Raw genomic sequence first — 15,027 nt, 5'->3', positions numbered from 1 at the left:
TAAAATTTTATACTTCTTAATAAAAAAATTATTTTAATTTCTTAATCCCTATTCTAATAACATATGTTATTATTTGAAATATTTTTTTAAGAATATTTTATAAAAAGAAACAAGTACATTAAAAGTAAGAGAAGGGATGAATGACCGTACGGGTAATAAGAGAGAGAGGGACACACCATCTGACTTTTTGCATTCCGCATAATGCCATAGTCGATGATGCATTTGCATAATCGGAAAAGTTCCTCTTTTTTAAGGCACTTCCCACTTAATAATAATAATAATAATAATATATTTTATTTAATATTTTTTCTCTTTTTAGCCATTTGTTTATTTTAATTCAAATATTTTTTCACTTTTTTTCATTTTAATCAAACATATTGTTCACACTTTGATTCATTTTCATTTTATTCTATCGAACATATTGTAAGTATAGTCATTCCTTGAGTGTTTAAATTGTGTTCGGTAGAGTAAAAAGAAAAAATAAAAGAGAATGAAAAAAATAAGATTATTTGATTTAGATGAAAAAGTGTATAAGAGATAAAATATCGGAGGTTCAAAAAGGCATTTATATCTTAAAGATAAATCAAGGTTCTTAATTATTTTAATTAGATATAAACAAATAAACATGTTAAGAGTTGCATGTTATGCATTTGATATTTCATATCTAATGTTTTATTAGAACATGCATTAAAAAATTTGTGTTTGATGTTATAGACGATAGGCAGATAGAGTCATAACTTGATACAACATGTGAAGTGACATTTAAGACCTCATTTAATATCTTATGTCTGAGATCATCTTTGCAGAAACATTCTTCAAGGATTTGTCGAATCCTATGAAGAATAAATGAAATCAAAATCCAAAATTCGTCAATCGCCATAAAAAAAAAGCTTTGATATGCAGGACTTGCTCTAACACAAAGTGACTACCTGTTGTAGTTCGCTAGCACGCGGACGTTGAAGAAATGACTTTCTACATGAGGAAATGACGTGCATTTAATGCTCTCAACAACCATTTTCATTAGACGAAGATCAAGTGAAGATATCTACCTGTTATGTGTGACAGCCTCTACCCCACACATATATGTACTAATAATAAAAGAAATAATTAAAAAAATTAAACTTAATTCAAGTTTTTAAAACATATTTAAATACAAGCCTTTCAAGAGGGTAGCAGGCTCACATTCACCTTTCTAACATCATCATAAAACTTTTCTAAATAAATAATAAATTCACTTCGACTCAAACAAGGTCGTCTATAAAACCCTATACCCCAATGTCACATCCTATCAGAGCGTTGTGTCCCGACGTCCTTCAGCACATGGTTCCTTAAAGAAATTCACCTAGTCATCTGCTCCCCCGAACACAAAGTTCAAGATCATCACAAGATCCAAACACAAACAACACACGGGGAGTGAGTTATCACATTCCTAACTAATAGAGAAACAAGACAACTAGATATACATATCATATAAACCAAATAAAACTTAGTTACACGTAATTCACGTAATTCCACCACTTTGTCATTCAAAGTTCACTTTTTAATCATCAATCACATTACACAAGAATCACATGCTCTGATCAAGACATAATAACACATCAATTTCATAATAAACAATTAGCAAGCACATGAGACAGTTATGCTAAGACTCAAGCCTATATGCAATGTGGTACCATGTCAGTGAAAAACCACATTGGGGCGCTTAGGAGTACATAACAAGACACACCAAACAATGGGTTTGTCAGGTCACTCTCACTAAGTAAGATCATAGGGAGACCAGTCAGGGTCACGATGTTTTGCGAGAATGCTCCAACCATATGGGATCAGCATAGGCTTAAAGGAGCACTCAAATCCGGTGACCCCCAAGGCCTACACTCCGAAGAGTCCGTTAGGGCCTCTCCCTCCTGATTCAGGTCCAACCCCTAAAATCATTTTAACACACAAACACTGCTCGTGAATTATACAATACCCATGACCTCACACTCGTGTGTTAAACACGTACAACATATTGCGCTACAATTTAACACTGGTTCCTAAATAGGAAACCTACACTTTCTCTTTAACATTGCGCATTTACACTTTTCTCAAGATAACACAGGTCGGGTTATTATACAATTCTCAGCTTACAACACAAATAATGTCACATCAAGAGTTAATCACACACTTATTCACAACCAAAACTCATTCACAATTTCACATCTCATAATGTCACAATCCACCATCACATGTTTTCACATATCTCACAATTCAACACATGTTCTACTTTACGCTTTTACTCAATCTCAATAACAATATTATAATCTCAAGGCAACATATTATTCCATAATTCATCACATATTTCATTTATAAACACTACTCATGAATTATACCATACTACGACCTCACACTCATGTTTCAAACATGTTTAACACAATTGCGCTACAATTTAACACTGGTTCCTAACTAGGAACCTACACTTTCTCTTTAACACTGCGCATAAACACAAGTCGGGTTATTGTATAATTCATAGCTCACAATATAATTAATGTAACATCAAGTGTTAAACACATCCACTTATTCACAATCGAATATTATGTCCACACTTTAACATCTCATAACATCACATCAACCATCTCATAACATTCCTAATGATATTCATAAGGTACAACACACACATGTTCATCAAATTTAACCATAATATTCTCAAACTCCAACACTTAATAATTTTTGGAATCATACCATAACACTTTATAATATTATTTAAATAAATTATTAATATAAATAACTACCTCTATATATATAAGCTAGCATACATCATATTCAATCACAAATATCAAAGTAAGCTTTCAATGCACAAATTCTAAATAGTTATATGAACACTTTGGTCAATTTCAATTATGATATTAATTTTTTAAATTATATATAAAAACCTAAAAAAAAGCAAGAAAAAGAGAAAATACAAAATCAATATCTCTCTCTAAATTGTTCCTTACTTTATTTCATCAATCCATATTAATTAGTAGCATCTCTAGCAGTTCCCTGAGATTCCTTCAATTATTCCTCCGACTGTTCCGATAGAATTCTCAAACGTCAGAGAGACGGAGAAGAGATTGAAACCTCCACTTGTATTATCTTCATGAGATTCCTTTTTCTCCCTCCACAAATATTATCTCACAAATCCCAACGGTGTAAGCGTGCGAACTTTAACGTCTAACAACATATCCAAATCTCATGAAAATCCAACGGTTAACGAAACCGAGATCATAATTTTACCGAGACAGTTTTGGGTTTCTGCGGGAAATTAAAAGGCTACAATGCGAAGGGTTTTCCTATAAGCTTAGACATGATTTTGAAATTTCCAACGGTGATAATTATCAGAATTGAGTTGTGAACCTGGTGTTTATATTTCACAACGATCCAACGGTGAATGAGTCAGAGATCTTCATTTTTATGAGACAGGTTTAGTGAGCTGCGGGAAAAAGAAAGAGTTTTGAGAGGAGAAGGGAAAAAACGAAAATGAGAGGTAGAGGAGGCTGAGGAGTCAGTCTGAAAAACCTAGCATGTTGCTATTTATAGCTAGGGACATTTAAGATCTATTATTTACTGTATTTATTTATTTTTATTATTTTTACTAAAAAACTTTTTAAATTTATTTTATGAAAAAAATGGGATGTTACATTATGAGATAACGGATACTTGAAAATGTTGCCTATATAAACTAGAAGCTTTGAAGATTGAATACAAGAATCTTGCATGAAAAACATTCATTATTCTTTTTTTGCAAAAAAAAAAAAACATTCAACAAATCATTGTAAAGTTAGAAAAAAAAAACTCTCAAAATATCTTGAATATATTGAGATAAAAAGACTAAGCATTGATTTGTATATCCGTTTGTAAGACGATTTCAGATTCAATCTTTGAGCATACCTCAGCCACAAATCTATTCTAATTTGTATAAAGCCAACAATGACTTGGTAGGATAAAGAATACTAGGTGACAATCAAGCTTAGGGTTGAACTTGATTTGTAGAGCTAGAAGTGGTCATGATACAATACTTGTAACTTGTAAAAAGTTTGTAAAACTTAATGTTTTGCCAAGAACTGGACATAGTCTCCATGGTAGAGACGAATCAATATAAATTTTTGTGTCATATATTTTCTTGCTTTTTTGCTGCTTATAATTAACCCAAGGTTGGAATTGGTTATAGGCTTTTGAAAATATCTTTTGATTTACATTTTTGTTTTGCATCGTCTGTGTGTGTTTTTCAAAAAGTTTTGTTATATGATTTACAAAGTTCTCTTTTTAGATGAAAATCTTTGGTGATTTCAGAAAAAGGTTTAAAAATGTACAATTCAACCCCCCTTCTTGTGATTTTTGTATTTACAATTTGGTATTAGGGCTCAGCCTCTAAGGGTTAAGCACCTGATAGTGTCTAGAGGAAAAAGTTCATAAGGGCAAATAACCACAACAACGGTTAATTCATTGTTGATGTAGCATCTCTCACAAGACCATCAAGTTTCATTGGAGAGGACTATCCATACTAGAAAGATAGAATGAAGATGTACATCGAGTGTTAGAAATCGGGACATATGAAGGTAGGCTGTCCTCAGTTAAAAAGAAAAAGACACTCTTGAGACAAGAAAAAAAAAATTCCAATGGTTACTAGGGATGACTTAGAGAGTGAGAAGAGTAGCAGTTCAAATGATGAGCAAGCTAATATCTGTTTGATGGCAGATATAGACAAAAAAATTGAGGTAAAAACCTACTTTGAATTTGACTATTCTTCTTGTTCTTCATCAAAAGATGAAGAAGATATGCCTTATGATGTTCTTCTTCAGAATAATCATATGATTTCTCTTCAATGCAAAAGGTATAAAGATCACTGCCTCCACTACCACCTCCAAAGAATAATCCTACTGAACTAGATGTGAATGTCATATTTTATCCTGACTCTAGAAGACATAGAGTTTTGGAATTACAAACTTGCAACAACATATAGAGAGACGAGGTTGACATTGGGACTCATGCGTTTGATCCAAAGTTGCAAAAGTTGGAGTTGGAAAAGCTTAATCTTCTTAATCTTTGGAAAGAAGGTTTCCCAAGGATTGACCTTTTCTCCTATCAATCTAGGGACACCTTACCTGAAGAAGAGAAGCATACTTATGGAGTTTATGGTGAAAATGAACCAGTCTTCAAGACATTCCCTCAATGAAAGATTGTTTCTCCCAATCCTAATAGTCTGATTTTCATGCATTTGCCCATAGATAGAAAGGTTTATCCTTCTGAAGCCAACATCTGGAAAAGTAGAGAAGTTGCATTTGCTAACATTCCCTTCTCTATTCCCTTGAATTTACAACAATTGATGGGCCTTCTATGTACCTTCAATGTTGTTCATCCATGGGATCGTTCTAATTCATACGTGACCTTCCAGACAGAAAACATTTTGTTGGAGGAACCTAAAGCGAGTCTTGAGACAAGAAAAAGAAAAGTCCAATGGTTACTAGGGATGAGTTAGAGAGTGAGAAGAACAACAGTTCAAATGATGAACAAGCTAATATTTGTTTGATGGCAGATATAGACAAAAATTGAGGTAAAAACCTACTCTGAATTTGACTCTTCTTCTTGTTCTAGGTGACTAGGTTCACGTGCTGTGGACCAAATGAAAATTTTCAAACTCATGCAATAAAGTGATTTAATTTGAATGTTCTAATATACTAGCGGCTAGAGTTTCAACTTGTAAGGTTGTAGCTTCCGAAAGCCCGTATTTGAAAACTAGCTAGGTGACTAGGTCCACGTGCTGAGGACCGTGGACCAATAACACGCATGATGCTACTTTATCGATATATCAACAAGGGGTATTCTAACTGAAACTCCAAACACCACTCCTTCCTTCTTTTCACATAATAAATTTCATTTATATATATTTTTAAAAAAAATCGTCACAAAATTTTTTCTTACTCCAACCCATATGAAATCTCTATGTCGTTATTTTTAATATGAGAATTTCTTTTTATTTTCTTGTATCAAGTCACTTCACTATTAGTAGTATTTAATATTTTTCAACACAAAGGATTGATAGTGGTATAAGATCTCGTTCCATTCATATGTGAAGAAATGAATTATTTAGTGACATAACTCATTTTTTTTTTCGTGTGTAAAATTTTCTTAGACTAATAGTAATCACAAACTACGAGTGGAATTAATCTCTCACCATAGGTTGGAAGACATATTTAATCTTTCACTCAAGACAAAAACAATTAATACTTTCAAATTTAAAAATAAATATTTTAAATCATGCATTTATAATAATACTTTTTTTTCTTAATTTGTAAATTTTAGCTTTAATTAATTAGTTTAAATATTATATATTAAATTTTAGTTATTCAGACAATCTAAAGTATGATAAAAGTATTAAACCAGATTACATAAAAAAAGTATAAAACCATATTATATAAAAAAGTATAATCTTTGAAATGTAATTTTAGGGTCTAGGATCAGTTTGGCTTACTCTCTCCATCCCTGTGTATACAAAAGACAGGACGAGTATGAGTTCAGGTATAAAAGAGGTGGGTTTAAAATTTTAATACATATTTTTATTCTAGTCGGTTTTTATTGAATTTAGGGATACTTTGGGTAACTAATTGGACTATTTTATAACTTAAATTTTATTATATTTTTTTATATAAATTATATATTAAGTTATTAATTATGTTTTAGTTCAAACAATATATGAAAGAATAATGAATAACAAAGATATTAAAGATAAAAAATTAAGAATTAAATTATATTTTTAGTTAAATGTATAAGTTTAAGTTTATTATTTATTTTTTATTATAATTTAAATTATTTAACTAGTAAGATAATTATTTTATATTTTTAAAATTATAAGTTATGACAATAAAATATAAAAAAAATTAACAATGGTGGGTACGAGTAGAGTACGGGTATAGTTTGATACTTATCTTCATCGTCCACATTCTCGTTTGGATAATACCCATACTCATATTCGATCAAAGTAGATATTCATCTCATAGTCAAGAGGAATTTAGGGCAATACCCATGAGTTCAAGATTATTTGGCATGCCACCACTATAGCGACGACAACAACGGTCATGGCGGCGAAGGTGGCGATGATGGTGATCATGGCGGTGGTTGCAACACTAGTCTTGGAGGTGGCAGTAATAATCATGTTAGTGATGGTAATGGGTTAATTGAGATGCTTTAAGAAGTAATAATCAATGATGGTGGTGGAGGCACCAACGACAACGATGGTGGCGGGTGACGGTGGTGGTGGTGGCAATCATGATGATGGTTGTAGCGATGGTCATGAAGGTGGTAGTGACAATCATGGTGGTGGTGGTGATTGGTTAATTGAGATATTTTAGGAAGTGATAATTGATATCTTTATATATTAGATTTTTTATTGAATATTTTAGAGATTTGATAGTTATATTAGATTTTAATTTGAATTTATAAATATTTTAATCTTAACCATCTATTATTTTTAATCTTGATCGGATAGTTGTTATTAGTTGTTCTCATGTTCTCACATAAGAGAGTGTCTTACAGGAGTCGTACTATGTATGAGGATGTTTCAATTGAGAAAAATCTTAAAATGAGAAATGAAAATAACTAAGGACAATTATCAGATCAAGATAAAGAAATACTAAAAAATTTTGAATTCAAGTCTCATATAACAAACAAATCTCTAAAAGAATCATCTGACAAAAATAAAATAAAATCTATAAAAGTTCTTAATTATCAAATCATAAAATATCTTAATTATCATGTCATTCTCCTTTAAGATTATTGTCAACTCATCACCATGACCAACACCAATGTCCTCCCCCAAGATCGTCCCAGCTTCTACCACAATAGTTATCACCACTATTGTCATCATGTGCCAATGCCACTATGATTTTCGTTGTCATCAGTAGTGTTGCTACCACCATCACAATCATGACAATGGTGGTATCTATTTTTGGTGGCAATGGTGACAACAACAATCATCACATGGTGGCAATGGCGGTGGCAAGAGTCACAATGGTGATGATGATGGGTTAATTGAGATATTTTTGAATGTGATAATTGAAATTTTTTATTGATTTTATTTTTATCAATGAATCTTTTAGAGATTTGATTGATACATGTAACTTTAGTTCAAATTTTTAAGTATTTTAATGTCAATTATGTTCTTTTTTCTAATATTGATCTGATGGTTGCTATTAGTTGTTCTCATTTCTCATTTTAAGATTTTTCTCTTTTGAAACATCCCCTATATATGTGTGTGTGTGTATGTATAGAATAAGGCTCCTATGAGAATTTTTTTATGTGAGAACATGAGAACAATTAATAACAACCATTAGACCATCATTGTTAGTGCCACCGCCACCACCATCAATTATCACTTCCTAAAATATCTCAAATTAACCCATCATCATCACCATTACAACTGTTGGTACCACACCTCTACTGCCATGACTATCACTATTGTTGTTGCCAGCATTGCTAGCAACGATGCTGGTTTTGACGGTGGAGGTGGTGGTGATAGTGGTGGTGGTGGTGGTGATGATGATGATGGATTAACAGTAGTTGAGATGTTTAAGTCATGATAATTGACATTTTTTATATATTTAATTTTTGTTCGGTGCATCCTTTAAAGATTCAATAGTTATATTAAATTTTGATTTTAATTTTTAAATATTTTAATATATAGAATGCGACTCCTGTAAGAACACTTTCTTATGTGAGAACATGATAATAATTAATAACAACTATCATATTAATATTAAAAATCATAGTTATCTGAGATTAAAATATTTAAAAATTCAAACTAAAATCTAATACAATAATTAAATCTCTAAAATATTTATCAAACAAAATCATATTCTAAAATATCTCAACTATCGTTAACCCATCATTATCAATTTGATCTCCACTACCTTTACCATCATGATTGTCGTTGTCGTCGCCTCTGTCACAGCAGAGGTGGTGACCATGTGGCGGTTGTAGTGGTGGTAGTGACTGTCATACCCTAATTTCGTCCAAGAACTATCATTTGTTGATCTTTTGATCCTTGCTAGTTGACTTATGGTGTTAAACGTCAGTTACAGTGCGAAACAGATAATCATTCAATGTTTTGATCAAGGATGCAAAAATACCCAAAGGGGAGGGCAAAATGGTCATTTTAAGGCTTTTTCTGAACCTTGGCTCGCCTGGGCCACCAAATAACTTCATGGTGAAGTAACCAGCTCGCCTGGGCGAGCTATCATGACCCCAAATGCCTTGTTTTGCTATAAATAAGCATGAAGAGAGGCTGAGAGGGAAGTTCTGAGGTCCAGAGGTGAAGGATTGGAGAGAAAGAAGAGAAAAAAAGAAGGAAAAAGAAAAAAAAGAAGCTAAATTGCTATCGAATTGCGACTACAATCAACTTCTATATCGTTCTTCGTTTGTTCTTCGTTCTTCATCCAATTAGTGTTTGTCTTTAAGGATTGGGACATGATTCATGGACCCTTAAGGGTCCTCTCTATTTTTTGTACATCTTCATCTCCTTCTCTTATCATTGGTAATCACTTTTCTTTTGTACAGTAAGTTTTAACCGATCGTTAGTGCCGCAAGTTATCTTTAAAAAAAAGATTGAAGGTTAATAAATGAAAACCAAAATAAAACCAACTCATAACTATTTCCCTTTTATCAAATATCACTTGAGATCGTTTCAAGGTCAAACTCCTTAAAGATTCTCTCCGCTTTTCATCAAACATCACTTGAGGTTGTTTCAAGGTCCAACGCCTTAAACGACTCTCTCCACTTCTCAAAGTTTAAAACATCATTTCAAGGTCCAACATCTTAAACGAGTTTTGTTTGTAATTAAAATCAACCTTTCAAAAAAATATAAAAATAATTTAACACACAAACTTTCAGACTTAAAGAACTATGTAGATCTAAATTCCTCATCGCACCTGAGGATACGTAGGAGCAAAGGCCATGCTCTTGTCGACCCCAAAAAATAAAAAATATAAAAAGAGAAAATACATAAAAAAATATAAAAAAGGGAAATACACAATTTTGAAGTCATGTTTTGCATACTCGATTAAAGGTTGTCATCCCTTGTGATGGACACGTGGGGTGCTAATACCTTCCCCACACATAAACAACTCTCAAACCCTCATTTTCAAAATCCGTAGACCTTCATCTTTTTGGTTTTTCTAACATTTTCCTCGAATAAACGTTGGTGGCGACTCCGCGAGTTTTCTTCATGAGAAGACGAACTTTTGGCTTTTCACCTTGCTCCCCTGCCGAAGGGTAGGTTGCGACAGTTGGTGACTCCGCTGGGGACTTGTTAGAGAGTTAAGTCATTCAATCAATGTGCAATGTTTTTTATCATGACTTCTTCTTTATTTATGTTCCCTTTTCCCTTTCTATCTCTTGTTTTGTTCATATTTGTATATATCCTTTGCTATGTTGTTGTGTTTGGTGTGTTTGTCTATCGATTACATTCATAGTTAAAAATATTTTTTTTTCTACGCACACATGGCACCTACACCTCGCACACACATTGAGATATTAGGCCCTATACCCGGGTCTATGTGAGCCATAAGGAGTGGAGGTCGATCTGTGGTCATGCTGGGTCTTTGACTCGCTTGATGACAGTGAAGCCTCATCTAGAGTTTTCCTCTTTTAGTGATGCGTTGTCACTGATAGTCCCTATCGCCACAATGTATTACCTAAGAGGATGATATCTCTAGAAGCCAATAAATTTACATGAAACCACCCTTGGGAATTATCACTAGAAGTGGACTTTTGGATCTTTTCCATTAGATTCCTTAATTAGAGGGGGCACATAGCAAACTCGCTCTGGCATGTTCCTTGATTGCATCATGCATCTGTTCATGGAATCATAATGGACATATCATTCCGGCATTTATCATTTACCATTTTTCATATCCATGCATTGCATTTGCATAAGTCATTGCATTGTCATACCTCTTTATTTAGCATGCTTTTGTTCTGCCAACTGCATACATTCTATTTCCACAGTTCGCATGCATGATCCTTGCAATTTCCTCTGTAAAAAAAACAAAAAAAAAGAAAAAAACAAAAGAAAGTCATTGTCGCAACTTGCCCTCCGGCGAGGGGGCAACATGGGACTCGATGGTGCGTCTTCCAAGGAAGGAAAAATGCACAGAGTCGCCACCAACGTTTATTCGAGGAAAATGTCGGGAAAACCAAAATTGGAAAAGGTTGAAGGTCTGCGTATTTTGAAAATGAGGGTTTGGGAGTTGTTTATGCATAGGGAAGGTATTAGCACCTCACGCGCCCGTCACAAGGGACAACAACCTCTAATTGAGTGTGCAAATCATGACTTCAATTTTATTTATTTTCCCTTTTATCTTTATTTTTCCTTTTATATTTTTTTTTACCTTTTTTGGCTTTTTATGTTTTTTACTTTTTTGGGGTCGACAAGCATGTTTCCCTCGCTCCTATGTATACCTCAATTGTGATGAGGAAATCAGAACTACGTAGTTCTTTAAGAACTGAACGTTGGTTAAGTTGTTTTTTTTAATCTTTTTTGAGAGATTGATTTTAATCGAGCAAAAGTCATTTAAGGCGTTGGACCTCGAAACGATATTTTGGTTTTTGAAAGGAGAGAATCGTTAAGGCGTTGGACCTTGAAACAATCTCTTGATTTTTGAAAAGAGGAGAAAGAGTGGTTTAGGCGTTGGACCTTGAAACAATCTTCTCAAGTTTGAAAGGCGGGAATCATTAAGGCGTTGGACCTTTGAACGATCTCTTGATTTCTTTTGATGAAATGAAGAAGTTTACGAGTTGGTTTTATTTGGTTTTGGCTCATTAGTCTTCAATCATTTTTTAGGGATAACTTGCAGTGCTAATGACCGGTTAAAACTTATTTTACATTGATGAAAAGAGTTTACGACACAAACAATCGGTCGAAAATTATTTAAACAATGATTAAGTGAGATTACAACACAAATGATCAGTCAAATTTTATTTTAATGGTGATTAAACAAGATTATGGTATGAACGATTGGTCGAAACTTATTTAAACAGTGATTAAGTGAGATTACAACCCATATGATCATTCGAATTTTATTTTAATGGTGATTAAACGAGATTATGGTATGAACGATCGATCGAAACTCGCTTTAAACAAAGAAAAAGATCATCGATGATCGAAGAAGGAGATGAAGATGCACAAACAATAAAAGGGAACTCCTAAGGGTCCATAAATCAAGTTCAAATCCTTAAAAGCAAACACTAACCGGATGAAGAATGAAGAACGGCTGAAGAACGAACGATGAACGATGTAGGAATCGATCACGGATGCGATTTGGAAGCGTTTCAGCCTTATTTCTCTTTTTTCTTCTTCTTTATGGACCTCTGGACTTCAGGAAACATCTGGGACCCTTTCCTTAAGCCTTCCCATGCCTATTTATAGCAAAATGAAGCATTTGGGTTGAAGGCATGGCGAGCTGAGCTCGCCCAGGCAAGCTGATGACTTAATTTTGAAGTAACTTGCTCGCCCAGGCGAGCTGGTTACTTCACCTTTAAGTTTTCTAATGGGCCCAGGGGCTAGAAAATGTCCCCAAAATGATCATTTAGCCCATCTTTTGAATATTTTGCACATTTCCTTCCGAAACGTCGCAAAACCCTTCAGAATGCGCGACAATTGGTGTTAAGCAGCTCAATTCGGTTGGAAAGAAATCCAAATGTTTGCAAATGATCATCCTCGGACAAAATTAGGGTATGAAAGTCACCATAAAGTTTACACCATATTCTTAGTTACATGTGTTGGGTACCATGATGATGGCTATAAACCAACCATGTTGGAATTATACACCTACTTCTCTTGGAAAATGATTGAAAATCATGTGAACATGATACCTAATGCATGGTTAACTAGGAAATGATGGTTCTTTGGGCATCTAGTGTCAATCTCATAATTACATGTGTCATGCATAGCATAAGTATGCCCAAGTCATTCATCTCTATGATATTTTGTCAAAGTATTGATAGTCAAAATTTTTATTCCTTGGATTATGGGGTTGAACCAAGCACATACTTTAAAGGAAAGGTTCATCAAGTCAAGGTCAAGTATGGAAGTAACCAGCTTGCAAAAGTTGGGGCAGAAGATGGATCAAGTTACATTGCTTCTTTGTCTATTGCCAACACATGATTAAGCTAAATAATGTACAAAAAATTAAGGACTATTGATGTCCATGTTTTATTTCTAGTTTCACTTTGACAAGATGTGATGGGCCATGTTGTTTTAATGAAAATCTAAATTGATTCAACCCTATGTCCTGTGTAAAATCCACAATACTTCAAAAATGCATCATTCACATACACCCATGCTTATTTTTCTTTTCACATTGGTGGCCTTGCTCATCACATTATTTCCTTGAAATCAAAACTGTAATCATTGTAATCAAAAGGAAAGAATGCTCTTTACGGTGCCCTTACCAAACACGTGCTAGAGCTAGAGTAATGAGTGAAGTAGAGGAGGTGCAAGAGAAAATGAAGGCCGACATGAAGGTTATGAAAGACCAAATGGCCGCCATGATGGAGGCCATGTTGAGCATGAAGAAAATAATGGAAAGCAATGCAGCAATGGTCGCCCCTACGAGTACCGCTACAGAAGTGGACCCGACTCACCCATCTAGCCTCAATCAAGTAAATCCTCCAGTCTCGAATATGGTAGGTCAGGAAGGCGAAACATTGGGAAGTATAGGCGGCCCTCATTTTGTGCAGGATCAGAACAAGCATTCCTTCCCACCATATGGCCTACCTCCCAACTATACACCACCCAATGTGGCAATGCTCCCGATGAGGATGTCAATAACTCCACTCCCATACTCTTGAAGATGTACTATCGGAAGATAGGGGTGTACGCGAAAGATGAGAAACTGTTGATGCATTTCTTCCAGGAAAGTCCTACTAGGGCAACTGTCACCTGGTATACTAATTTGGAACCTTCCTGAGTCCATTCTTGGAAGGACCTAATGGTTGCCTTCATTAGGCAGTATTAGTACAATTCTGATATGGCTCCGGATAGAATGCAGCTACAGAACATGTGTAAGAAGGAACATGAATCTTTCAAAGAATACGCCCAAAGGTGGAGGGATCTGGCAGCTCAAGAAGCACATCCAATGACGGAGAAGGAGATGATAACAATGATAGTAGACACATTACCAGTGTTATACTATGAGAAGATGGTGGGTTACCTGCCCTCAAGCTTTGCCGATTTAGTTTTCACCAGTGAAAGGATCGAAGTGGGTCTGAGAAGAGGCAAATTTGATCATCCTGCTTTGATGAATAAAAAGCCTGGGGAAAATTGAGAGAATAAGAAGGAGGGAGGAACCCATGCTATGACTGTCGTTCCTACATGGCCAAATTTCCCACCAGCTCAACAATATCAATAGTCGGCCAATATCATTCCTTCTCATTACCCACCACCCTATCAGCCAAGAACACCCAATCATCCATAAAGGCCACCCCTAAATCAGCCACAAAGCCTGCTTGCCACACAACTGATACCAGACGCCACCCTTAACACAAATCAAAACACCAACCAGAGAAGGAATTTTCCAAAAAATAAGCCCTTAGAATTCACCCCAATTTCAATGCCATATGCTGACTTACTCCCCTATCTGCTCGATAATGCAATGGCAGTCATAGGCTTAACAAAGACTCCTCAACCTCCACTTCCCAGACGATATAACCCCAATGTGACATGTGCTTATCATGGAGGAGTTTCGAGGCATTCCATTGAGCATTGTATGACCTTGAAACATAAGGTGCAAAGTCTAATTGATGCTGGCTGGCTAAAATTTGAGGAGGATAATTGCTTGTGAATTCTGACGTTGGAAAACAACACTATGCATGGGGCAATTTGAAGGTTGTTGTTAGATGTCCCCAATGACTCATTAGGATTTTCAAGTTTATGCCATTACTGTAAACGACAGTCACAATGCTAATAATATGGATAAATTTGATGTCTCTCATTCTCTCAATTACATCTTTGCTTAT

This window comes from Glycine max, chromosome 15 (assembly GCF_000004515.6).
Source record: "Glycine max cultivar Williams 82 chromosome 15, Glycine_max_v4.0, whole genome shotgun sequence".
NCBI lineage: Eukaryota > Viridiplantae > Streptophyta > Magnoliopsida > Fabales > Fabaceae > Glycine > Glycine max.
This window is presented reverse-complemented; position numbering follows the sequence as displayed.